The following is a 26,316-nucleotide window of genomic DNA, read 5'->3' on the forward strand; positions in this document are numbered from 1 at the left end:
CAAATGGTATTGGGTTGAATTGGCATGGTAATTCTAGTGTTGCAAGTGAATCTACTGGCAGCCATCTTTGAGGAACCAATTGAATGACTTTATTGGTGCTTCCATCAGGACAAAAGCAGCCCATGGACGGGGTCATAGGGGGATCTCTCACATCAACAATCTAACACATGAAATGAATTAAAATAAAGAGAGCCACAAGGTTATTTTCAGAATTTTTTAATTCATCTTTTTGTGAAAACAGAACCATTAGCTCGGCCACAGTAACTCCTGCCGACACGGTGAGATGAGTGAACATGTACAGCTGTTGTCTTGGCAACGCCAGCCACCCAGAAATACTCTGGTTTGCCATGAGCAAAAGGCCTGTGCCAGTTCTAACCACTCAATTTACCAAACATGCTCAGGTGATGTGGGACAGTGCCATAAATTGTTTGTTTTTTTTCCCCCATAAAAACAAAATGTTATTTTTCAAATATTTTTTGTGTCTTTCAGTCACTGGTTAAAACACTGTATCATGATCCAATAGCACAAAGTAAACTGTCATATGTCACTTTACAGACTATATTTCAGTATAGACCATGCCCACTCTGATTATGGCAGACCAATCCAAACCATTGTTCAGTGACAAGTAGTGTGTAGCAACAGCAGCAGTTTTGCTCACTGGCTGCTGATTTTCACAAAGCGCATAACCACACAGTCTAAGTGTCCCACTTTACCTGAATCCACCATGAATCCAACACACCACCATGATTTAGCTCCACGATTAGGTCTTCAAGTGTGTGATTGAGCAACTTCAGCTATGATCAACGTGGCGTGTTATGACAACAGGAGGGAACAATTATCTGGTTTCTGCTCACTTCTCCTCCTTCCCTCTTTCACTTCCCTCCCTCCCTCCCTCGTCCTCTGTGAGCTGTTTGCAAGAGGAGCTGAGCTGTGGTGAGGGGAGGGAACAAGCCATGGTGATGAAAAATGGGACGCACCCCAGGGCGAGTGCCTCTTCCGCCTTCAGTGCAGAAGAAGTGGGCCAGGTCTGTCAGGGGAGGGGTTAACTTTGTTGACGAAGAGAGTCAGCTGCAGAAGACAGTTGACTTCCTCAGAAGGCTGACATAAACAACTTTTCTCCTATCAGACTGAGGCCAGGGTTTCAACCAGTGCCACAAACTGATTGATCCGTAGAAAATGGTGTGACTGATCATCAACGGTGAGTTTATGTTATGATCAAATTTGCCTGAAGCACTGGCTAAAATTTAGCTTTTGGCCCGTAATATTCAGCAATAGGCAAGTCACTGCACTATAGTTTCAGGGTAACATAAACTGCATTGATCATTTATTCAACTCAAGACTTCAACCCAATTTGTAGCAGAAGAATGTTGATGTATTTTTATCAATGTATGTCTTGTTTTGCCTTGTGAAAATAAAATAAAAAAATAAAAAAACACTCAAACTCGTTTGGTGAGCAGCTGAAGTTGAAATCTGCCAAAACCAGAATGAAAAACAAAAGCCACCTCTGACACAGTGTCTGTCGCCTGTAACAGTGAATCAGCAGTTTTCTGCTGGGAAGTCTTCAGGTTCAACCCCCAGGCTCAGAAATGGCAGAGTTATTTTCAGATGATCGTTTTCTATTCTTCGTGTGAATGTCATATTATGTGTTTTAACCTCTTGGAAGACTTGGTAAAAAGGCTGGCGAAATCTCAAGAGCGATGAATCACAGGTGCAGTAGCTAGCAATCAAAGTTTTAGGACAGTTTGAGCGTGTTGTAATGACTCACCAGCTTCATCTGTTGAGGTCACAGGCAGCCGATGAGCTTTAGTGAAACCAAGTGAGTTAACTCCAAAGTAAGGGGACTTTGGCATACTCTTTCAGGGTGTCACTGATATGGATTTTTCTAGCCTTTCTTTAAAGAGCTGGTAAGCAGCATCCATAACAGTAGTAGTATTGATGAGATCTGAACAACACCCATCCCAAAGTTTGCTGGGCTATTAAAGTGAATGGAGAGATTAAAATAGAGTATTGTGGATTAGCACTCCTGGTGTTCACAGAGCACAGTGTGGACTCATATAAGCAGAAACCCAACCCTCTAACAGCATTCAGTTTTGCTTTAATCATATATCTGAGTAATTCCACAATGAAAAAAAAATCCAACTCTAATCCAGTGAAAGGATTTCAGTTTGTTTCTTTGTGTTGACAGTGAACTTACACTGAAGGTGCACCATCAGTTGCCCAACCTGCTGAGAAATGCAAACTCTGTAATGATGCCAAGAGCAGTAAAGTAATTTGGAGTGTTTCAATAGTTAATCAGTGTTTGGTGGTGGCTGACATGGTGGCAATAATCACAAATTAAATATACAAAACACTTATAAATCCACATCAAATAATGAACTCTTTACTGAGTCAGTCAGAAGTATCAAGATTCATGAAACTGTATTGGATTTCTAACTCGTGTATTTAGTTGTTGATGAGTTGAGCGCATTCAAGTCGCGGCTGAAACACTCATTTTTCAGTGTTTTACTGAATTCAGCAAACAGGCACAGAGGAGCCAATCATAGCTAGTGATTCTCATCTGGCAGCTTTGTGACTCACAAATACCAACTTGGGGCTGTGAAATGATCTAGTTAGGAGCTTTCATTTTCATTTGGCTGCTTTCTGTCATGTTCAGGGAATACTGGAATAGGGTTTCTGGCATAATAGTTTACTGAAAGGAGCTTAATTATCCTTTCAGTTTGTCTTTGCATTCATTTTCACAGCCATCTTGCACATTCAAACACGTGCTCGATGTGACCAATATATTCTGCCTTAAAGAGTATCTCAACCAAGCTTTCCTTTCATAGGCCCAGCAATTTCTCTTTTATGCATAGAACCATTACCTTTTCTTTTTCTTAATGCTAAGAAATAGTACTGCAGAGCCATTCTGTCTATTATTCTCCTCTAAGTGTAGATCAATTATCAGGAAAGTCAACAATGGGCTGATTTAATTTATTCTTTTCCATTGCCTTTCTTGCCTCTTAGATTTTCTCATGAATACCTCCTCCCATTGAAATTTTTACACAGTGTAATTTAATAAAAGTACACCACAACCACATCACTGTCACTGTACATAGCCCAGGAACAGCACAGGTCAATAAAATATACATGTCAAAGGGACAGTTTATTATATCCAAGGCATAAGATGATGCGGCACAAGACAGACATCATGTCACCCTTTTCTTGATTAATTCAAATAAATAAGATACACACAGTTCCCTTGTTTTAATTAATTTATATTCATGTTCAGTTTTTTTAAATGTAATGTTCGGAAGTTATTATTTTGAACTGACATATGCCCACAGGTGAATAACGTGAAGTCCATCCTTAAAGTGTTAGCTCTATTTCAGCTGTTACTGCTGAAGAAAGTAGTTCAGTGAGGCTTTTGATAATATAGAGTTATTCATTTTCATATTAAAGGTCAAAAACTCTGGGAATGGATTATCCAGACATTAATGAAGGCTCCATAATGCTCCACACTGAATTTCTAAACTTTCTAAGCCCGTTTTATGAAGGTCGAACCATAGAATGGCATGAAAATGTAACACTGCGTTCCCACAAAACACCGTGTTTCCCTGTAAGGATATCCAGTTCTTATTCTCATCCATGCTGTTTCATATTGTTGCCTCCAGCCTGCAGGTACGTGCTGCAGAAAATCCGGGCCGCAATGGGAGGAGAGGCAGAGCCGGAGAAACAGAACATCGCAGCATGTAGCCAGGCTAAAGGTGAACCGAATGTGAATGGAAGGTCATGCTGTGAGAAACAGCATAGCCGGAGCACTTTACCATGGGGGTTGCAATATTTTCTCTATTAGGGCTTTAAGGTCTTGGCAAATTCACAGTAGGTTGCAATTACTTGCTATTTGACTTAAATGGGGTTTGGAGAACCAATAGCAATAGCAAAGTGTTCAGTATTTTCTCCCAGAATTTTATTTTGTTCTTATCAGGGAGGAAAAATCTCTAAAATAGCACTAAGGCCATCCTGAGAGCCTAAACTTGTCCACTGAATGCCTGCATAATTCAGTTATTTTAGGGTTAACCCACTAGAAGGGTAAGGTCTAAGGTACATTACTGCCTTTAAATCATCAGGTAGAAATGATTTATTTATCCCTTTCCTTGATCAATGACATAGATAAAGAAAAATGCAAAGACAGCTAAACCTCAGAGTATTTATGTCGCTGTGGCCAGAAAACCACATCAGAGTCAGAATCAGATTTATTATTAAGTGGTTCAAGAACATAAAAGGAAGTGTCCCCGTATTTTGGTGCAAGAGGGAAATATTAACAGTTAATAGAAAAGCTAAACATTTAAAAGAATGACAAAATGTATATACAAGATTAAAATACAATTAAAATAAAAAAGGTGCATTGTTTTATTTTTATTTTTTATAAGGGCTGGATAAGATGATGTTGCACAGGATAGACATCATGTCGCCCACATATTGATTCATTCAAGTAAACACGCAAGTACACACAGATCCTTTGTTTTAATTGATTCATACTCATATTTAATATTTTCTTCATCTGGCCTCTGTCTGATATGCATGTTGGGATAGGCTCAAGCCTTCTGCAGCCCCTAATTAGGAATAAGCATGCATGGATGGATGGCAGTTTAATATAATGTTTTTCTGATGATTACCCTCTAGTTACGAAACTTTGTGCAACAACTTTCTAATGGTCAAAATCTGCCTCTAACAATTTATAATTCACAGTAGCCAACTCAATATTCAAATTTCTGCTTTTTGTGTTATGCATGCAGCCCTTATGACCGCCTGTTCTGAATTATGAAGGAGTCATTGTGACTGTGCAGATGTATATTCAAAATGACAGAATTATCAAGGCAGCACAAACTGGGGCTGCAGGCTACAATCTTTCTACAGTCACCTGGGGATCAGACATGGTGTGACTGTCTTCCCAGAGGACAGAGCACTTTCCCAGTGGATTATGCTTAAGGATTCATTTCCCGTCTTGCTTCCTTATTCTCTTTTATCCTGTTTCATCCACTCCCTGTGCTTGCTATATTGTCAACAAAACATCAGCCCTATGCATATCTGTTATCACTGAGACGGCGAGGGGTGCCTTGTCGAGCAGGGTGAAAGAAAGAGAGACGCAGAAGAGAGGATGATATGCATTTTTATGTGGTTTGCATTTAGGAATTGTGCTAAGCAGAGGCTCTTGCTACAGTGAATGCAATAGCAAAGCAAGCTGCACTTTCTGCAGCATTACCATAGTGAGGAGTGAAAGGTCAGACCCTTGGTGCCCATGCAAATGCCTACACATGTGTATCCATTTGCATTTGCATTCTATTTGTTTTCTGTGGGGGTGTTTTCCTTGGCACAGAGGACTCAAATTATTTTCCACTCAACAGTTGCTTGCCTGCTTGCTTGTGTGATTTATTTGCTGTCTGCACTGGGAAATTTCATGCTGTCCAACAGTCTCTCCTTCTTTTGATGCAGTTCCGCTGATGAGCCGCGTGTGCAGCGCTGATAATTTGTCTCTCAGACCGCGAATCAGACACAACACAATGCACACATACACACTCTTAACTGAACAAAATCCTAATTTTAATCTAAATTCTTAACCCAAATTATAACTCCAATTTAGCCTAGGGCAAAGGGACTTTTTGCATCTTGACATCCTTGTGTAGGATATTTGGCCTTATTAATTGCCGAAACACAAGAACACACTCCCACCTACACACATTTTTCAATAGAGGGATACTGAATTCAAACAGGGAATATGTAACTGAAAAGCACATTTTCTTTAAATATCTGTCTCTCTCTCTTTTGCAGGGGGTGATGGCAGGAGGATGCAGGGGAAGGGACTGAGCGTTGAGCCAGGTGTTGAGCCGAGCTTCATGCCAGTACCAAGCCACGAGGGCTCAGACCTCAGGGTTGAGGAGTGCGGATCCTGAGGGTAAATTGAGAGCTTGGATGTATACAGGAGGCTAAAAAATGTGGAGCCATGCACATACACACAACCACACACTCCTCCTTGCAACAAATCCACTCGCTGTAAAGCTTCAGCCAGAAGCAAACTAAAATCTGGGTTGGGGGAGAGACATGCAACTGAGTCCAGTTAATCAAGATACGTAATACACAATATAAATTATCTTCTTTTTCTTGACTAAAAATAAAAACACGTCATAATGTACATGCCTCAGCAAACAGATAGAAAAACCTCCTGTTCACCTCCAGCTCTCAGTTTCACTCCTGTGCTGCTGAAATTCCCCTTGTAATCGAACGCGCAGCTGAAGTTGGCAGACAGAATGAAAGCCTGACCACCAATTCCCCAGCAGAGGAACCGATCAGGCTGGAAAAATATTGTATGTGGACGACGCTGTGCTCAGGCATTTATTCATGTACTCACAAGACTATTCTTTTTTATTGACTGTACTATTTTCAATAAAAAATGAGCATCTCTTGTACTTTCCTGGGTGATATCTCTGATTTTTTCTAGTTGTAGGCAGAAGTTCATAGACACTGGCTGTTGTATTCCAGGTTGCCTTGTCTCTTCTGGTTTGTTCCCTGCAACCACGCCAAACCCATATTGTGATTAGTTAAATTAAACAAAGGGGTCAGGTTTTCATCAGACTGAGGACAGTATAGTAACCAATATGTTGCAGCAGGCTGATTGCGTGATATATAAACTGTTTATGAAATTCACTGAAAATTGAAACAGTCATGCATGTCATTCACTCAGAAAAATATCTATCCATGTTAACGCTCCTATTATCTCTGGGGTCAGTTTGACCCTATTCAATGTTTAATGTCTCTAAATACATGATCAATGTAATTTCTACTTCATACTCTCCCAATTTAATGGGGACAAGAGGGTAAACAGGAAATCAACACACATTTTGTATGCATCAGTGTTTCTTTAGGATGTGCTTTGACCCCAGGCTTTTTTTTAGCTGTACTAAACATAAGAAAATCAATATTTTACAGGAGGAGAGGCAAGGAGTCGGTGAGGAAATGTTTTGTTTAAAGGGCTATTTATGTCATCAACAAGACACATGAAGTACACGTGTAACATGGGTAACAATTGTCAGTATAATTATTTTCTTGGGGTTTAAATGACTGGGATCACGTTGACCCCAACTGATGATTCTGCTAGTAAATTTGTAGCTGTCAACTACAAGATCTGTTACAAAATTGCTTTTTGGCAACCAAACATCTAGCAGTGCAGTCTGCTGGAGACCAGAATCACGGGTTTAAAGTTTGATCAAGGAGCTGGCTGGGTAACAACTGCTTTCAGTGGAAATTATGGGAAGCAGACTTCTACGCCTCGAGTGAGAAAAGTAGCAGTAACACAGCAGTGCTGCAAAATTTCTCAAACTAAATTGGCAATGCTGTGCTCATTATATAGTTCACTGACTTGCTGATAAACCCCACCCCACCCCCCACCCTCATCAGTCAGCTACAGCTATAAAGCTTCCACTCTGATGGAATGGAAAATTTATAACTTAGAGGGCAACCAAGCAGTTAATTGTCAGTCAAAACAACCCAGGCTACTCATAGCTATCTGCTACCAATCCTGGCGCTATGTACAACCAACCTGATCTCACAGAAATCCGTGAAATGAGCACGACCTCTTAACAACGCATTGCGTGCTCCTGGCACATAACCTGTTATAATAACGTCTGGCCACCACAGAAACAGCGTCCACTGAAAGTCAATTAGGATCCGTGTCGTATGGCCACCACGCAAACGCTGTCCACTGAAAGTCAATTTCACGTGGGTGGTAGTTCATAGATCCCGGAAGTGCAAATTTAATCAAAATAAAATAATAAAATAAAAAATAAAAAATCGCCAGTTTTCTAGACTAGACCTACCATATTGACCCGCATAAAAGACGACCCTGATTTTAAGATGACCCCTCTTTTTCAAGACCATTTTTTGGAAAATAGGCTACTTTTTATATGGACAAAATCTCGTTTGAATAAAAAAGCCACCGGCCTGCATCAGGCGGGTCGGCCGCGGCACCGGCTGGTACCGCGCCCACCCGGTCAGGTCTGCGGGATCTGACAGGTGAGCGGTCAGTGCCGCGGTCGGCCCGCCTGGTGCCATAGCCGGTAGGAGTAGTATCTAACATGGAAGGGCGCAAGCCAGTAATTTCGCCTAGGGCGGCACATAGGCAGAACCGCCACTGTATAGTTTATAATGTCATCATTTTCATATTTTTCTAGTCCACAAAAATCACATTTTAAGCCATTTTGAAATCAATGAACGAAATTTTATTTTAATCTGAAAAACACCGGCGTTACCAAGGCAACGCGCTTCATGCTACCTGGTGACTCCCGGCTTCTCGGCTTCAAAGACGTCACGCCGTGGGTGGTGGTTCATAGATCCCGGAAGTGCAAATTTAATCGGTATTCTGAAAAAAAGGTCTGATTATTAGCCATAACGTTGTAACCACCCAAGGCAGACTTACCACGAGCTATGAGGATGTGTAACGATGGCATGTGTCCACAAGTCCCGTATAATATCAACTTTATTTTAAGAAAACACGTTTTATTTGCGATATCATATCACGGAGAAGCACTACATTACCCATAATCCTAGTGTTTATCAGCGACGTGTCTGAATCGACAGCTTTCATCAATAAAGTCAATAAAATCTAATAAAGTGCATGAAAGTTGATAATGTGCTGATATGTTAAGCCATTGAACACAACCCTTTCAGTCAGCGAAACAGAGCGGGTGGAAAAACCGTCGGAACACGTCAAAAATAGCACTAAAGATTTATATAGTCTATATATATATTTTTTTTTTCATAACACATCTTTACTCGTGGTATAAACATAGGCTACATGTTAAGGTTATGCTTTTGCTGTTGAAAAACTACCGTATGTATGGTTTTTAAACCTAAATTCACAATGTTTATCCTAACCCGGAAGAGGCGTACCAGAACTACAATTCGTGCAGAGTTGCAACACAGAGAGCTGTCCTGCGCCATAGCTTTTGTAGTTCTAACATGTTATGTCTATTATATGAAGTGGTGATCACTAATTTTGCAATCTTAATCAAAGTTTTTGGGTGTGGGAAGAACGCCTGAATGGTCAGATTTTAATTTTTTTTTTCTTAAGATAGTGAAATCATGTTTTTTCCATGTTTTGACACTAGTCGGTGGCGCCCCCTATTGGTTTGCCATCGGACATGATAGTAGAGGTCAAGAGCTTTCCAAAAATGTTGACCCCATGTCTGTGCCATTTTTTGTTGCTGCACTGTAAGCCTTTAAAAGTGTCTCAAGTGGCCATATTAAGTTAATGGGAAAATCTGAAATATGAAACACTGAGTATTTTATGGGGAAAAAAAGCTTTGAAATGGTCCAAATTGAAAAGTATGACTGTGTATATGACTAACATCAATATTCTAAATAAATTTGGCCATTACATACCCCCTTAAAGAAGTTTGACTGATTTTATCAAGCTTGGCCCTAAAAGAGGTCTGCAGATGTACACCTGAGACAGCCTTGACTTGGAGCATGATGAAAATCAAACTTTGTCACAGAACAACAATGAAGACATCGTTTGAAAGGTCTTGACCTATGGAGTAACATATCTCAGTGTGAGACCAGTGGGCAGTTCCTGCTCCCCACAAGTGCCCTTAGAACCTTGCACCTGAGACACTTTTAAAGGCTTACAGTGCAGCAACAAAAAATGGCACAGACATGGGGTCAACATTTTTGGAAAGCTCTTGACCTCTACTATCATGTCCGATGGCAAACCAATAGGGGGCGCCACCGACTAGTGTCAAAACATGGAAAAAACATGATTTCACTATCTTAAGAAAAAAAAAATTAAAATCTGACCATTCAGGCGTTCTTCCCACACCCAAAAACTTTGATTAAGATTGCAAAATTAGTGATCACCACTTCATATAATAGACATAACATGTTAGAACTACAAAAGCTATGGCGCAGGACAGCTCTGTGTGTTGCAACTCTGCACGAATTGTAGTTCTGGTACCCCTCTTCCGGGTTAGGATAAACATTGTGAATTTAGGTTTAAAAACCATACATACGGTAGTTTTTCAACAGCAAAAGCATAACCTTAACATGTAGCCTATGTTTATACCACGAGTAAAGATGTGTTATGAAAAAAAAATATATATATAGACTATATAAATCTTTAGTGCTATTTTTGACGTGTTCCGACGGTTTGTCCACCCGCTCTGTTTCGCTGACTGAAAGGGTTGTGTTCAATGGCGTAACATATCAGCACATTATCAACTTTCATGCACTTTATTAGATTTTATTGACTTTATTGATGAAAGCTGTCGATTCAGACACGTCGCTGATAAACACTAGGATTATGGGTAATGTAGTGCTTCTCCGTGATATGATATCGCAAATAAAACGTGTTTTCTTAAAATAAAGTTGATATTATACGGGACTTGTGGACACATGCCATCGTTACACATCCTCATAGCTCGTGGTAAGTCTGCCTTGGGTGGTTACAACGTTATGGCTAATAATCAGACCTTTTTTTCAGAATACCGATTAAATTTGCACTTCCGGGATCTATGAACCACCACCCACGGCGTGACGTCTTTGAAGCCGAGAAGCCGGGAGTCACCAGGTAGCATGAAGCGCGTTGCCTTGGTAACGCCGGTGTTTTTCAGATTAAAATAAAATTTCGTTCATTGATTTCAAAATGGCTTAAAATGTGATTTTTGTGGACTAGAAAAATATGAAAATGATGACATTATAAACTATACAGTGGCGGTTCTGCCTATGTGCCGCCCTAGGCGAAATTACTGGCTTGCGCCCTTCCATGTTAGATACTACTCCTACCGGCCATGGCACCAGGCGGGCCGACCGCGGCACTGACCGCTCACCTGTCAGATCCCGCAGACCTGACCGGGTGGGCGCGGTACCAGCCGGTGCCGCGACCGACCCGCCTGATGCAGGCCGGTGGCTTTTTTATTCAAATAAGATTTTGTCCATATAAAAAGTAGCCTATTTTCCAAAAAATGGTCTTGAAAAAGAGGGGTCATCTTAAAATCAGGGTCGTCTTTTATGCGGGTCAATATGGTAGGCCTAGTCTAGAAAACTGGCGATTTTTTATTTTTTATTTTATTATTTTATTTTGATTAAATTTGCACTTCCGGGATCTATGAACTACCACCCACGTGAAATTGACTTTCAGTGGACAGCGTTTGCGTGGTGGCCATACGACACGGATCCTAATTGACTTTCAGTGGACGCTGTTTCTGTGGTGGCCAGACGTAATTATAACAGGTTATGTGCCAGGAGCACGCAATGCGTTGTTAAGAGGTCGTGCTCATTTCACGGATTTCTGTGAGATCAGGTTGGTACAACTGTGTGATCCCTCTGTGCACGTTCACCATGGCAAGGTCTCATTAAACTGCTGCTCACCTGCAGTACAGGTGAGTCTGAAACAGTCTGTAAGAATACTAAAGCCTCCATGCACACCATCACTGTGTCTCAGTCAGCCTTATTGCCAAGCAAAACAGGTTTTCTTGTTAAATTTAAACATGCAAACTCAAGCATCCATCCATTTCCATGTGACATTTGGGATTGAGACTAATAAATCATGCACGTGCCTCATTCTGTTCTTTGGACAAATTACCATACAGTGCTTGGATCCCACCAATTACTGTTTAAAGCTGTATTTTTTTCAGTTTGCATTTATCAAGTGTGTACACCATCAACCACCAGCATACCTTCAAATCAGGACAATTTCTACAAAAACTACAAAAACAATCCGCAGTATGGGACAACGTACATTTACTCATCCGTGTTTATCATAAGGTCTGTAGTACAACATAAATCAATGTGAAGATGTGCCATTTGAGTGCTGAAGCCTATTTTTTTTTTAACACGTATTTCCATGTGTTACTTCTTGTTTGTAAATAATCAAAACTCCTCCAAATATATAAAATGTAGAAAAGTAAAGGGGACTTGGGTGACAATTGCAAATGCCGCCCATCTGGCCCTCGTTAATCTGTCCTCTGCTAATGTTGGAAAGCGTCATTAAAGTCCTGCACGTTGCTGGCCCACCTTTACATACCTTTACATACAAACATGTACCCAAAAATATTAGCCAACTGACTAGCATCTAAATAGTTAATTGATTATGATGAAAAAGCCTTTTTGCAAGTTTTGCTGAAGAATAAAAATAAGTAAAAGTGAGTTACTATCTAAGGGCCAAACTTAAATTTGGGACAGGAGGCTACTACTGTCAACTCACAATCAACTGAAAACCCCTAATTTAGGTCATCATCACGCTACACTTTTGACATATTTCAAGTTAAAAGAGAAGCTTTCACATCATCATAGATCACATATCATAGATCATCCTGATTAAAATGCATTAACACTAACAAAAAGTCAGGAGACTATCAATAAGCTATCATTTATATTTCATGTCTGTCAAGTGTTATTATGGATACCACCAGAGATTTGGACAAGCTATGCCCACCAGCGCTGTGATCAAATTTGTTTGCCTGCTGGCCATTCATTAAAAGAGGTTTGATATAAGCCCTCGCCCACACACAACTCTACCCTTAACCCTGTGGGTGCAGATCTTCCCCATTACTCTGGTGCGTCCAGCAGTAATGCCATCTAGGCAAACATGTTAGAAATAAGTAAACACAGACTGTCAATAGGTAAGTCAATATGTTGATTCCATGGGATACTTGGCCCTTAAATGAAGAATTGACTTACAACATAAATAGCTGAATAACAAATAAATGGAAAAAAATCGCCTTCATATCAGCAGGGGAAGACACTGACAGAGTTAGATTTAGTTTGTTGGAGAACATTCTACCTCTGGGTGTAGGAAATATGTGCTGGAAATGTATTAGACTGTTACCATAGCCGTCCTTCTGCTGTTGCACCACTGTGAGTTAGGTCTACTTTCAAGCCAGACAGTGTTGATGGACCTCAGCCTCAAACCCCGACAACAAAAAACGATTTGCTTTTCCACTGTGGTGCCGATAGCCCCACATTCTGGTCCTGTCCATGCACACAAATGGAAAGTAGGAAGTGAGTGGTTAAAGTCTGCACACCTGGCACCAACTAACTACTCCAGAACTATGTACCACAGTTTTTGGCAGACCTGTCCCGTTGTGTGTTGGATCCCCACTGTTGCCAGCTCTCTCACTATATATCACATAATGTCCTCCTTTTGACAAACACTGTTGATTTGACGTTGGACATTGTCCCATTAGCACCTGGAACCTGGCTCTGACGGCACCGCTCCACAACAACAAATTTTGGCTTATCTCAGAGAAAATGAACCAATGCGCAGCCCCCCTGGGGTCTGCTGAGAAATAATAATAATAAAAAAAAAAAAGACCCATGCATACATCTGTACTCTCAGTGTAGAAACTCTGTACCTTTGAATCACAAATCAGTGTAAACTGATTTGTAAGCCGTGCCTGCAAATTAAAAATCCATGCACTCAGATTTGGAGACTGTGCCCTCAGATTTCTCTTACAATAAAAGTAATTTGAGCTCATGGATTTTAAATCTGAGGGCACTGTGTATAAATTTGTGGGCACTGATTCATAATTGAGGGCACAGATTATGAATCAGAGACCAAAGTTTTTAAACTGTGTGCACAGATTTGTAAACTGACGCAGAGGCGGTCCTGGCTAGTTTTGCGCCCTGGGCAAACCATCCCCCACCCCCCCACCCCCCACCACATCAGGCCTATCATTTGTTAACATCCTATTAACTAAAAGTAACACACTAGAAATTACTCATAAAGCTATATCACATATAGCTTACAAAATGTCATGTCAGTGTATAGGAAGTTATTTAGGTTACCATAGACCCACGTATAGCAAAAAAAAAATACAAATTCCACAGTCAGGACGTATTGTTTACCAAATCCACAGACTAACAGGCCAAACTTGCACTTGTTGTGTTGCAAACACAAACTAGCCTATGGGTGAAATTAATTCCATGGCATGATGCCTAAAATTCTAATAGTTGCTAGTTCAGCAAAACTAAAAACCAAAAAAAAAAAAAAAAAAACTTCTGTGGCTAAGTGGCAACATATTAGCAAGAGGCTAATAAATAGGGTATAGGCTACTGTTTCATTACATGCACAATTAACGTCACGCATAGAGACTTGCATACCTTTATCTTTTGAACATTTCTCCTCTTCTTCTCTCCTTCTCTTTCTGAACTGGGCACCTGATGTTTTTTTTGGCCTTTTGTCCATGATACTCCATTGACTTTTTGTTGTTGTTATTGTTGTTGTTGTTTTGGCATTTTCACATAACCCAATAAATTACATGTAGCTATAAGGGGTCTATATTAATTTTATGAATGAAATACAATTTATTTGGAAGCAGCAGTTTGTGTTGTTTGGCCTGGGATCTTTCATATCAGAGGTTAGTCTATCCCCCGCCCCCCTCCCCTTTGCTTTTCCTGAGACTCACAACCTGCGCACAGCCTCTGCAGTCGCAAGTTGATCCCCCGCGCCCCCCTCCCCCTTGCCTTTTCTTCTGACACACACGACCTGTATACATGACTCTCAGCAGCAAGTTGATGTGATAGTAGGGGCACTTTTTTTTTTTTTTTTTTTTTTGGACGGAGCTTGTGCGCCCCCAAGTAGATTGCGCCCTGGGCAGTTGCCCACATTGCCCATAGCAAAAACCGTCCCTGAACTGACGGTACAGATTTTGTTCCTCAGCTGACCCTCCAGGAGGTCTCTGTAAATAAAAGACAGCGTAGTGAAGAACGGTTCCTGGCTGTTGAACGACACAACAGCACAGCCGTCATCTGAGGGCCCAGCAGCTGCTTCATGACCTTTAGAGAGGCAAGAAACCGCAGTTCTGTTTCACAAAGAAATTCATATTAAATGGCTTTGAGCACCTATAATCACTGTACTTACGATAGATTACCGCTCCTTTGCAGTGCCTCCCTCCTGACTAGCACCACTTAAACCACATAGGCATTAACCTTCTTCTTCCTCACAGTCAGCCTGAGTGAGGCAGGCAGGCATAGTGGACTGCGGCACCACTGCTGACATCAGATAGGAGAGGAATGAAAAATGAGAGGTGAGAGGGAGAGATATGGTGGTAAATTAAATGTGAGAAACAGAGCGTATGTGTGTGTGTGTGCGTTCTTATTTTGCTGTCCTAGTGCAAACCAGTGTGAATTTTACAGTCTCATTTTACAGCATTTTACAGCACACTTTTGTGAAGTGAGGGTTGTTTTAGCCAATCCTCACTTTTAAGGGCTAGTTTACAGCTGGGATTTGAGTAAGGGATTCAAATCAGCGTAAGAGTCAGAAGTAGCATTAGGTAAAGGTTAGCTTTAGTTGAGTTTTGTTTGGGAGGGCATTAATATAGAGCCCAGTTTTTTTCTATTCTTTCAATTATTTATTGCACTTGGTCTATTTTTCTGTGTCCTCCTCTATTTGCGGCCTTATAATGTATTCTTGGCACCATCATGATATTTTGTTACTAGTTATCAAGTGTCTATTAAATGTTATTCAGAGGTGCTGCACCTTTTTTTGTGGCTAGGGCTTATCTTGCAGTCTTTTTCCTCCCCTTGCCATCTCTACTGGATGCTTGATTTATACTTCTGTTTCTACTTTTGGGGATTTGAGCACTCCATGTATCATTTAATCCCAGTGGGTATACAGGGTGTACTCATGCATATATTCAAAGTGGTTTATGGTGACTACATATTGTTTAAAGTGGTTTATGGTAACCATAAATATACACTCAGAGGACAACAGCGGCAATGGCAAAACAATGCAAACTGCAAGTTGTACTAATCGGTGCAAACCGTGAGTATTTAGGGAGAATAAAGTGCCTACCTTGAATGCCTTGTGTGCACAGCTTAACCAAAACCATATTGGTAACACAGCTGGAGCACGCACTTGGCATGAGATCCATTACTTCAGGTGTAATCTCACACAAATCCCAGATTAACATATAGAAAGTTTTTAAAGATTCAGTCTGAACACAGTGAATAGCTTATTCTAAGCACATGCAGCGCACGATATTTTTTCCCGACATGACGAGATCGTCTTGGCTCACAGACTTATGGATTGGCTTGTTTTCTCCCTGCAGCACCAGTGTGTGTTTGTGTGCGTGCAATGCTTTCTGAAATACAGGTCAAGATCAGCGCATTTGCACCCAAAATGCTGTCCAAACTCGAACTTTCCACTACAACCCCTGGAGTTCATGACCAGTGAGACTAAAGTGTGCAAAAGCTAACATTTCTGAAAAATATCCTCCAGAACCGCGGTGCTGCTGAGAAGTCTGATGGAAACAAAATGAAAGAGGAGATGCAGGGATGAGATAATGCAAGAGGCTGAGGAGATGGGGTGTGCAGGTATGGTACAAACAGCATGCTCACTGACTCTATCATTGCATTGACAACATGACACGCTTTCACACACACACACACACACACACACACACACAAGCAAACAATGTCAGGCTCCACTGAGTCACCTGTTTGGCCAGGTTCATGTCCCAGTGAGTACGATTTTCATCCTTGTTTGCCTACTCCCTCCCTCTACCATTGTTTTTCTTTTTTGCCACTGGCGGTCAAGCATGAGTCATTTGCTACATGAACCATATGAATGCAATTATCAATAAAGACATGCGTGGGCTGGCTCTAAGGGGCTGAAAAACAGAAGAGATTCATAGTTGCAAATACACCCTGCTGGCTGGCACAAGCACGCAGAGATAGGGAGAGGCAGGCGGAGGTAGAGTGAGAGTTCATTTTCTTTTATTTGATATTTCCCATCATCGCCTGGCCACACACTTATTCACGAAACAACACATGGGTATCACAGGTCGTCACGCACAACACTGTAGCATAGAAAACAACAGTGTGTGAGCAATACGTTCACAGGATGTAATATTTTATAAACACATATATACGCACAGAGGACAAACACACACATCCATGTTCAGCTGCCGCAGACTGATAGGTTGACTCGTTGTGCTGTTGATCTTATGTTTCAGGCATTTTGATTTGGCTGTGCACGGACAGAGCACAGCCTTGAATAATAATGATGATGGTGAGATGTTGCGTTATCAGTCTCCACAATATAAGGCCTGCTCAATATTGTAGGCCACGGGTTAGTGGGTTCACCTGCAGAAAAAAATAATTTGTGCAACAAAGCAGATAAAAATGACAATAGAAATGAAAATAGCTGTAATAGGACTCCGTTAACTGCCAAAAACAAAACAAAACAAAACAGCTTATTAGTTGCTGGAGACAGTATGGCAAACTGAGTTCAGTTGCTTTGCGGATCTGCAATGACCAGCGTGGAGGATGCTGATTGCTTAGGTCATTTTAATTTAGCAACCCTGGCCGGCTGTTTGACGTGATCAGAATCACACCGATCCAACAGAAAAGATCACGTTTTTGTGAATGGTGTGCAGTCAGCGGAATCCTGTTTTCCTGTCCCTTTTGACTCTTGCTACACTTGCTCCTCCACCTTGTTGGGGTCCACGTCCATGGTAGGAGCCACTTGCATGGGCTTGCAGCAGCCGGCACAGATGTATTTGAGAAAGCAGAGGTAGGCGCTCCCCGACACGATGACTGTGATGATGATGATGATGGTGGCTCCGAAAGCTGGCGACACAGCATCCTCTAGGACCGACTTGAGGCCTCCCAAGCTGATCCTGCCAGCACCCCCACTTGGAGGGTTCTCACTGGGCTCGCTAGTTGCTTGGCCTGGGAACGGAAAGGAGAAGCATGGAGGTCAGTGGTCAGGGTTTACTCATAAGATGTGTTTATTTTCTAAATTCCAACCTGGAAAAGCTTCCAGTCAGGACAACTGCTGAGGCAAACGCTAAAGTCACGAGATAAGGCATTGCTGCTCAAAGCTTGGCATAAATACAGACACACACCCTTGCACACACAGACTGCTGCTACATAGAGATGCTATCATTAGCCTATCTTTCTTTCTTTCTTTCTTTCTTCCTTTGTTACTTGGTTAAATAATAATTCAGGGATTCTGCAACAATTCTGCCAAAGGCTTAACAAGCCCTTTTGCAAATCGGTGTTTCACAGGCAGGCAAAACAAATACTGGAACTCAACAAGTGGAATTAAAGTCGGACCAAATGGTTACATTCCTAGTCCCCCAGCCTTTGGGCTCTAGTTTCCCGGCGCAGCGCGGGGTGGCACAGTGAGGCGAACCCCGCGCAGAGCTAGTTTCGACCGGCGAAACGGCTGAGGCGGACAGTTTCCGAGTTTCGCAGGCGGAGGTTCACCGAGATGGGAGTGGCGGCACAGCGAGGGGAGGTGCCGACAGATTCGGCTTGGCGCAGTGACAGTTTCGTGCCAAAAGGCTTCGCCGAGGTGCGCCAAAAGCTCGCCATCTGAAACCACGTCTACTTTCAGCGCAAGGCGGAGCAGAGCTGGTGCAGTGGAAGTTTGGCTAGCTGGCGCACATCACCAGAACCTCACAATCAGCACAAACGGTGCCAATCTCCTTTGATCTGACATCAGCTGTGACGGGACAGTTGATATGGAGATATATGTATGTGCTGATTGTGATCGTAGCATTGAATAGTGTTTTTTTCGGTATTTATTGCATCGTTCATGTGCCTGACATTCCGAAAGCCTGCCTGTGAGGTTTTGGTGACGTGTGCGCACTGTGCGCCGGTCTCCGCTCCGCGCCTGTCTCCTGAGCTCCGCTCCGCCTGCGGGAGTAGACCTCCATGTAAGCTGTGTAAACTTTCATTACGCTCATTTGATTGGTTACATGTGAATCGGCTGTGTCAAACCCCCTCCATGCTTTCTCTCCTCCCCTCCGCCAGTAGGAGGGACGGCGGAGTACTTGCGCCACCGAGAATGGCGTGCCAAACTTGGAAAATCCGCCTGGCCACACCCAGTTGGCGAAGCGCATCTGCGCTACGCCCCCGCCTTGCCAGGTCTGCGAAACTAGAGCCCTTTGTCTCATGATACACTATATGGACAAAAGTATCAGGCCACCTCCACATTACACCTCCAGCAGCTTTTCTGACATCCCATTCTAAATCCATAGGCATAAATATGGAGTTGGTCCGCCTTTGCAGCTAGAACAGCTTCCACTCTTCTGGGAAGGCTTTCTACAAGATTTTGGAGAGTGTCTGTGGGAATTTTTGCCCGTTCATCCGGAAGAACATTTGTGAGGTCAGACACTGATGATGGACGAGAGGGTCTGGCTTGCAATCTCCTTTCTTGTTCATCCCAAAGGTGTTGGATGGAGTTTACACCGCTCCATCCAAGCTTGACGTTGTGGTTGGTGATGTAAGGCTTGCGTGCGGCTGCTCGGCCATGGAAACCCATGCCATGAAGCTTTCCAAGCCAAGCATGCCAAGCACTTCCATGAAGTGCTTGGCATGCTTGAGACTGCATGGCTAGCTGCTGGAGTTTATACACCTGTGGTGATGGGACTGAATGAAACACCTGAATTTAACGATTAAGAGGTGTGGAACAATACTTTTGTCCATAGAGTGTATCTTATCATAAATTCAAATGTCAGGTCAGTATCTCTATTTGACAGCACAACACTTCAAGTCTTGTTTGTACCAGGTGCATTTTGGGCTATATATTTTTTAAATGCCCTTCTTCTGTCACATTAAAATGAGCATCCATTCCAATCCATTTATTTTGAATGCCACTCACTAATCATTTCAGCAGTGATGGAATGTAAACACCACTCCCAGGGATCAATCATAATAACATAATTCAACATTTTCATGGCTGTATGACACCACTGCACACCCATAATTACCTAAGCTGGACACTGGAGGTTACATCAATCTATTTACCTGAAAATGAAACTAGAATATGTGTTTGAATTGAGATTTTTTTTTTTTCCATATCACATGTGCCATTTCTGCCAAGCTGTACGGTGCAATGGTTTATGGTTTTACAACATTATTAAGATGCACATACTGCAGCCCGTCACAGCCTGCAGTATGTTTGTGAGGATTCCCCATTGGTTTACTGTGGTTAACAAAGCTTTGGAGGAGGAGAGATGTAGCAAAAGATAAATGAAACAGCTGAATACGTTATAGTGTGCTGATAGGAGATCTTTGATGATAGGGTTGGAGGGTGGAGTAAATGAATAGTGATGGTTGGCAGCATATACGTATCATGCTGTTTGGCATAGAACAAAGGCAAGAGGTGGGAAGAGATGTGTGAGTGAAATAAGGCCAGCAGAACTGCACACTCCAGTGTATTTATGGAGAGTGATGAAATATTCTCTGAAGAATTTACTCAAGAATTTGCCTTATGCAAAATTTATTATCCAAAAACAGTACTCTACTCAGATTTCAGGTTTCAGAGATATATTCTTTTGGGATTCTGATGGAAATTCATCAGTGAATAATTTAAAACATGCAGATCATTCTATCCTCAAAATACAGAATATTGTATCCTCAAGAGCTGGCCCTGTACTGCTAGTGCCCCGCTGGCTTAATGCATATCAGGGGAATGTACAGTAAGTAGTGGGAGAATGAAGTTTGTACATTTTTGCCTGAGGGTAGCCACTAGCAAAAGGTCATGAGGTCACCAAAGCTGGCAGGGGTCATTCTCTGGGCAGCATAAATGTGTTTTCCAAATGGCATGGCAATCCACCTAACAGATTTTGAGATACCAAATTTAACACTGTGGTCTAAGGGTGGCGGTAAGCGTCATAAAGATAATAGAGACATTAAAATCTTTCTTTGAGGAGTATGAATGCACTCACCAAATATGAAGGCAATATACTACTTAGATTTAGTGATATGTCGTGTGCAATGCTGACATTCTGGCCCAAGAGCGACGCTCGAGGAAAGGTCACCAACAGGGTTCTTCCTCTAGGGAGATTGGGTGATAGAAAATCCGACATTTTGGCTTGAGCGTGTTGCTTGAACAAAGTTCATGGTTACACCAAAACCCATAGGATTCATTCCCTTGGAAGGTCACTCAGCAAATTACTTGGTAATCTGTCCATTACATTTTGAGACATGTTCTGTACAAGTGAAATGTTTGGCCTGAGAGCAGCACTGGAGAAAAGGTCATAGAGTCACCACAAGGTAGTGGAATTTTCCATTGGCGAGAATAAATGCTCTTATCAAATATTATGTTAATTCACTAATTATAGTTTGTGAAATCTTGTGTGCAACACTGACATAGTGGCTTGAGGTTGGCACTCGAGAAAAAGTCATGTGATCAAATTTCATGGTAAGCTGCCCAATACATTTCAAGATAGGTTGCCTTGGAGCACACTATTGAACAGACATATGGACAGCCAGATGGAATGAAGGACAGACTGACACAAACATCCTTAGGCCCTGCCTGCCAGTGTGGCAAATGGCCTTGAACAAGGCTCATGTGAGTGACTAATAATGTGCCTTACTTTCACTCCAGCAGTTATTTTGTATATGGGCAAATGTCAATTTCTATGGATTGCTGTTGTCTAATTTTGGAAGGAAATTCCTTTATGTGAAGCACTATGGATATTCGATTGTCCACAGCCTGTTTTGAGCTGGGGTCTTCACACTACAGACCAGGTCCTGTTATCCTCACAATGCATCTCAGCATGTGCTCTGAAACACTGGAAGCTGTCAATTTGTCTCTGCACCAAGTCACCATGACACAGTAACACAAATACCTGCCAATTAAATGGCTTTTTTAACCCTCCCCTCTGCAGTGAGGATGAAACCTAATTGTGTAGTTCTGGGACTTTTGTAGTAAATGTGTAGAAACCTGATAGAATTAACATGTATTTGCAGAGTGGGGGAAGTAATTGTATTTGACAATATCTCAAAGTGGCCACCTGAAAAACACTTTTATTGATTCAACCGGCCTGCAGATCTGCTTCAGCACCAATCGTTGAAGACAAATGTCAAAGCCTGTACTCCATCAGCTGCCTTTTCACCACCCACTGTGACAATTTGCTTCGAGTGCAAGGAATGAGACACACTTAGTTGACACTTCCTCTCTCTTTTGACAGAACCAATGTGCTAAGTGGTTGGAAAAAGAATAAAGAATATTTGAATGTCCTGTTTTACAGCATGCAACAGCAAACTGTCCAATTTGTAATTTACAAAGAGCCCACAAATTGTGTGCTGTGCTCTATAATGATGTTGTTGTTGCTACAGTACTTCGGTTAAAAAACAAACAAACAAACAAAAAAAAAAAAAACTATGAAAATTAATATAATTAGTTACTTCCCATCCATTGCCACCTACTGTGTTATATGCCATGTTAGAGGAAACACAACTACCTGCCATATGTGGAAGGCAGGTTCCACTGTTTAGCAATGCACTAGTAAAAAGGAACAGAACCACAATTAACATTATAGCACAGCAACACTCTCAGATGTGCACTTTTGAAAGCTCAGGATGAAAACATAGTATTTTAATGTATTAAACAGCTCACGATGCATAATTTCTCTGACAAAAAAAAAAAAAAAAAAAAAAAAATCTATAAAAGAATACTAGCACATTGACACTTTGCTTCTTCTTAAGCAGATTTTAAACCCATACAAGTTGAGGTAACAATTCAGTAATAATAAGTAATAATACTTCTCTTTGAGTACGGTATTTTCGTACCTTTTCTGCGCCTGGCAACTTGTGAATCAAAAAGTTAATTCCCCGACGTGGAAACAACAACTTTTCAAAATTGGTTAAAAGTCTTCCTGTGAGTTGCCAGCCTGAGGAGAGCTAGATATTGTGAGAGGGATGTGATTCTGAGATGATGCTCATCATGGATATTATAGTGACTCTACCATACTGCCTCTTTCCATCAAGCTCTTACACGCTTTCAGTTTGAAGAATGCTGCCTCGGTAAATCTTTTGCCTACACTGTGTCCTGAGCTCATTAAAACTTCTTAGAGTGATGGCTTTTGCCGTCTGAATTTATGGCCAATCAGCTCTCGATTAAACGCAACCCATCAGTCAGCCATCACCACACACACACACACACACACACACACACACACACACACCTCACTCAGTTTGAAATGACCAATTAAACGTGTTTGGATCAATGATGCACACACACAAGCACTCACAAACACATACTCAACTATTTTTTATTTCCTTCAATCTGAGACTCCCAATTATGTTTTTTTTTTTTTTTTTTTGTGGTGATAAATTGGCAGAACAAATCCCTCACAAATGCATAGAAACACACACACACACACGCACAGAAGCATGCTCAATAAAGCTTGATGAAGTCTGCATTTACACTAATAGCAGGCTGCACAGCAAGTCATCTTCACACACACACACACACACACACACACACACTAGCTCACTGCCATTCCTTTCTCTTGACTTACCAATTAAATCTAGTTTGCTGAGCCGTGAATTGATAGAAAATGTCATCAACCCACTCTGGAGCCTAATTGTCTGTCAAACAGCAGATGCCCTCATTTATCAACAAGTGTTTCCACACCATTGGCATTCTGTCACGGCACAATATAAAAAAGATCCTTCCTATTTCTTTCACACCCTGTGTTCATACGCAGATGAAAGTGTCGCTAAGACCGTATGGTAAGTGTGGTGGCCCTGAGAGCTCAACACACTGCAACGTAATAAAAACATGCAAATAGAGAACAGATCTTCATCAGTCTGACAACACATGCACAGCATTTGGAAAACACGCTTCAGTTACACCAAACTACACCAATTCAGGGTCTGTGAACTAATTCTGAATTGATTCTGTGTGGTGTTGTGTTGTCTGAATTTGTAGTGTGTTTTTCTAAATGCTGCACGTGTTGTCGAGTAGATGAAGACGTTCTTTTGCTTGAGTTTTGTCTATTTCCATGTGTTTCCTTAATTGCAGTGCATTGAGCTCTCAGGGCCACCGTATGTGTTTTTCCTTGCACCCCCTTCACACATATGGAAACACACACACACATACATCTTATAATTAGGCACTGCCTCTCATGATGGCAGAGACAAATGACTTTGGCACTTTGGCAGTGATAATAACAGGAATAGCAGAAGAGGCGGCATCAGCAGGACTGTTATTAGCGCACTTCTTCACAGCAACATTACTTCTTTTGTCTGATGGAAGGGTAACCATGAAATGCTTATTTTAACTGTAAGCAGTTGTAGCCACAAATATATATATATATATATATATATATATATACACACACATATATATGTATGTATATACAGTTAGGTTCAAAAGTATTTGGACAGTGACACATATTCATGATTTTGCCCTTGTACACCAACATATTGGATTTGAAATGGAGTGATAAAGGTGTGATTGAAGTGCAGACTTTCCGCAAGGGAGACAGCTGTAGGAGAATATTGTAGCATCCCAGAGTGCACCATCTTCATATCTCCCAGCATGCTTTGAGAGACTGTTAACTCTAGCCTTTTTCTGTTATATTTCTTGTTATTCAAGCACTGTTGGCCCAGTAGGAGTATTTTACTGTAAATAATTGCTTATAGAAATTCAGTTGCTTATAGAAATGAATACAAGTTAGTTATAACACAGCACAATGAATCAATATATATATACAATAATAAAAACACAACAAGCAGAGTACAGACAACAATAAGGTACATGGCTTCAGAGTGAATTGTGAATGGCAAAGTTATTGCCTTTGGTATGAAAGACATTTTCTGCTGCAGTGGCTCAAAAGCGTCTTCCCAACGGCAGTTTTATGAATTCTTTAACGAGGGGATCAATGGGATCAAACACAATTTTGTTTCACCTGCATTTTATATATACATCCTAGTTGTCTCTGCTCTTTGTCAATAATTTTTACTGGTCTTGTTCATAATTCTGGACAGTCTGTTTTTGGTCTTAGACCCCAAATTGCTGGTTCTACATGCACTTGGAGCGGTTCGAAGATGACACCTGGGTGTCATCTTTGAATGAAGTAGCCACAGCTTGCCACATATATATTATAATTATTCCTTTTTCATCCAGATATGGTAAATGCATTGTGTCATATACCTGTGTGCTTTTACTCATTGAAAAACACTGAAAACATTTATTTCCAGTATCAGGCTAATTTTAGTCTGGTCACAGACCGTGAAATGTGGGAGATGAGCTCCTGATAAAGCATTAGATGAGGCAGGTTGAGAGAAAGTGGGTGTGACAGAATACTGATCATATATATACACAATACAGCGGCATCCAAAAATCTGAGTCTTATAAAGAACTGGTTGTTTAATTTTTTTTTTCTTAGTTGATACTTCTTATTCAAGACTTCATAGGCTAATGACCTCCTTCTCTCTCCACTTCAAGCAGGTGCTGCTGGACTCGATGCTGTGTTGATGACTCCACCAGCAAGGCAGCAGGTTATTAATACTCTTGCAAATCTAAAATAAAATAACAAGCTGGCGTCTTTCATTTTGCTCCAAATTGCACTGCAGAGGAGAAGATGAGCAGTGCCGCGTTAATAGATCAACCTTCAACAGTGGCCAAGTCTCTGACTCCTTGTGGAGAGAGGAAGAGAAACAAGCAGAAAGAGAATTTCCATACTGAGATAACAATGTAATATTGTGATATAACGCTCATGGAGGTTAGCAGGCGAAGAGGTATTTGGTATATTCACATTTTAATGGCTTTGAACCTGGTGAATGACCTTGTCTGGTATCAGCTCTTTCTTTCCTTTTGCAATCTGCAAGTTTTATAGGAGGCCCTTTCGTAACATATTGTGTCTTTTGCTCTCTTGTCATTTCCTCCAGATTCTCCCTGTAACAGTTTTGCATTTACTCATTAAAATGGGAAAATGTAACTTGCATTTACATATGTATTACATTTGTATGTAGTCTTGAGTTTCTTTTCACTCGCCACCACTGTAGCTTTTCAGAAATACAACTATGCAAAATGGATTTTTCGATACCAAGGATAGCAAGCGATACATTGGTTGTGTCTTCCAAATTCTGCCGGCAGAAGGCTGCACGTCTGGTGGAGAGGACACTTTGGCCTTGCTGGGTGACTATGAAATCTGCAAAGAATGCGGCCCTAAACTGGAATAGCTAGCCAGTCATCCAGGTGAGGTCCTGTTGTATAGCTCCCCTGGTTCAATCCCAGTCAACCACCTGGAATAAAATGTCTCCCCTTGCTGTCAGTGAGAGAAATGGCTCAATTGAGAGGCTGGGCTCTGTTTAGCTTCTGTAAAATAAGTGGTTCTAATGTAGTTTGGGGAAGGGAGGGATTAGGTACACTTATGCTTAAAATCCCAGTTAAAAGGTGAGTGCCACCCTTTGCATGTTTTGGTAAAGCCACTCTTGAAGACATAGTTTCTTTTATTTGTCATCTTTTTGGAGATTAGGGTGCAGTATTGAGTTGAATTTGTTTTATTTAATCACTTTCAGTATTTTTTACCTTCA

General features: G+C 41.4%; 1 long non-coding RNA gene across 2 annotated transcripts; it reads left to right on the forward strand.

The window, feature by feature from the left end:
- The first annotated feature begins 1,044 nt into the window (after positions 1–1,044).
- LOC115379494 (uncharacterized) lies at positions 1,045–24,478 on the forward strand. 2 transcript variants are annotated; one of them, XR_003930254.1, is made up of 5 exons: positions 1,045–1,198; positions 3,651–3,743; positions 5,809–6,093; positions 7,318–7,322; positions 24,467–24,478. It is a non-coding gene; the product is annotated as an uncharacterized LOC115379494 (long non-coding RNA). The 2 variants fall into 2 exon arrangements; XR_003930253.1 differs by lacking the exons at positions 7,318–7,322; positions 24,467–24,478 and having other exon boundaries at positions 5,809–6,440.
- The last annotated feature ends 1,838 nt before the right edge of the window (positions 24,479–26,316 follow it).

Source organism: Myripristis murdjan, chromosome 21 (genome assembly GCF_902150065.1).
Source record: "Myripristis murdjan chromosome 21, fMyrMur1.1, whole genome shotgun sequence".
Classification (NCBI taxonomy): domain Eukaryota; kingdom Metazoa; phylum Chordata; class Actinopteri; order Holocentriformes; family Holocentridae; genus Myripristis; species Myripristis murdjan.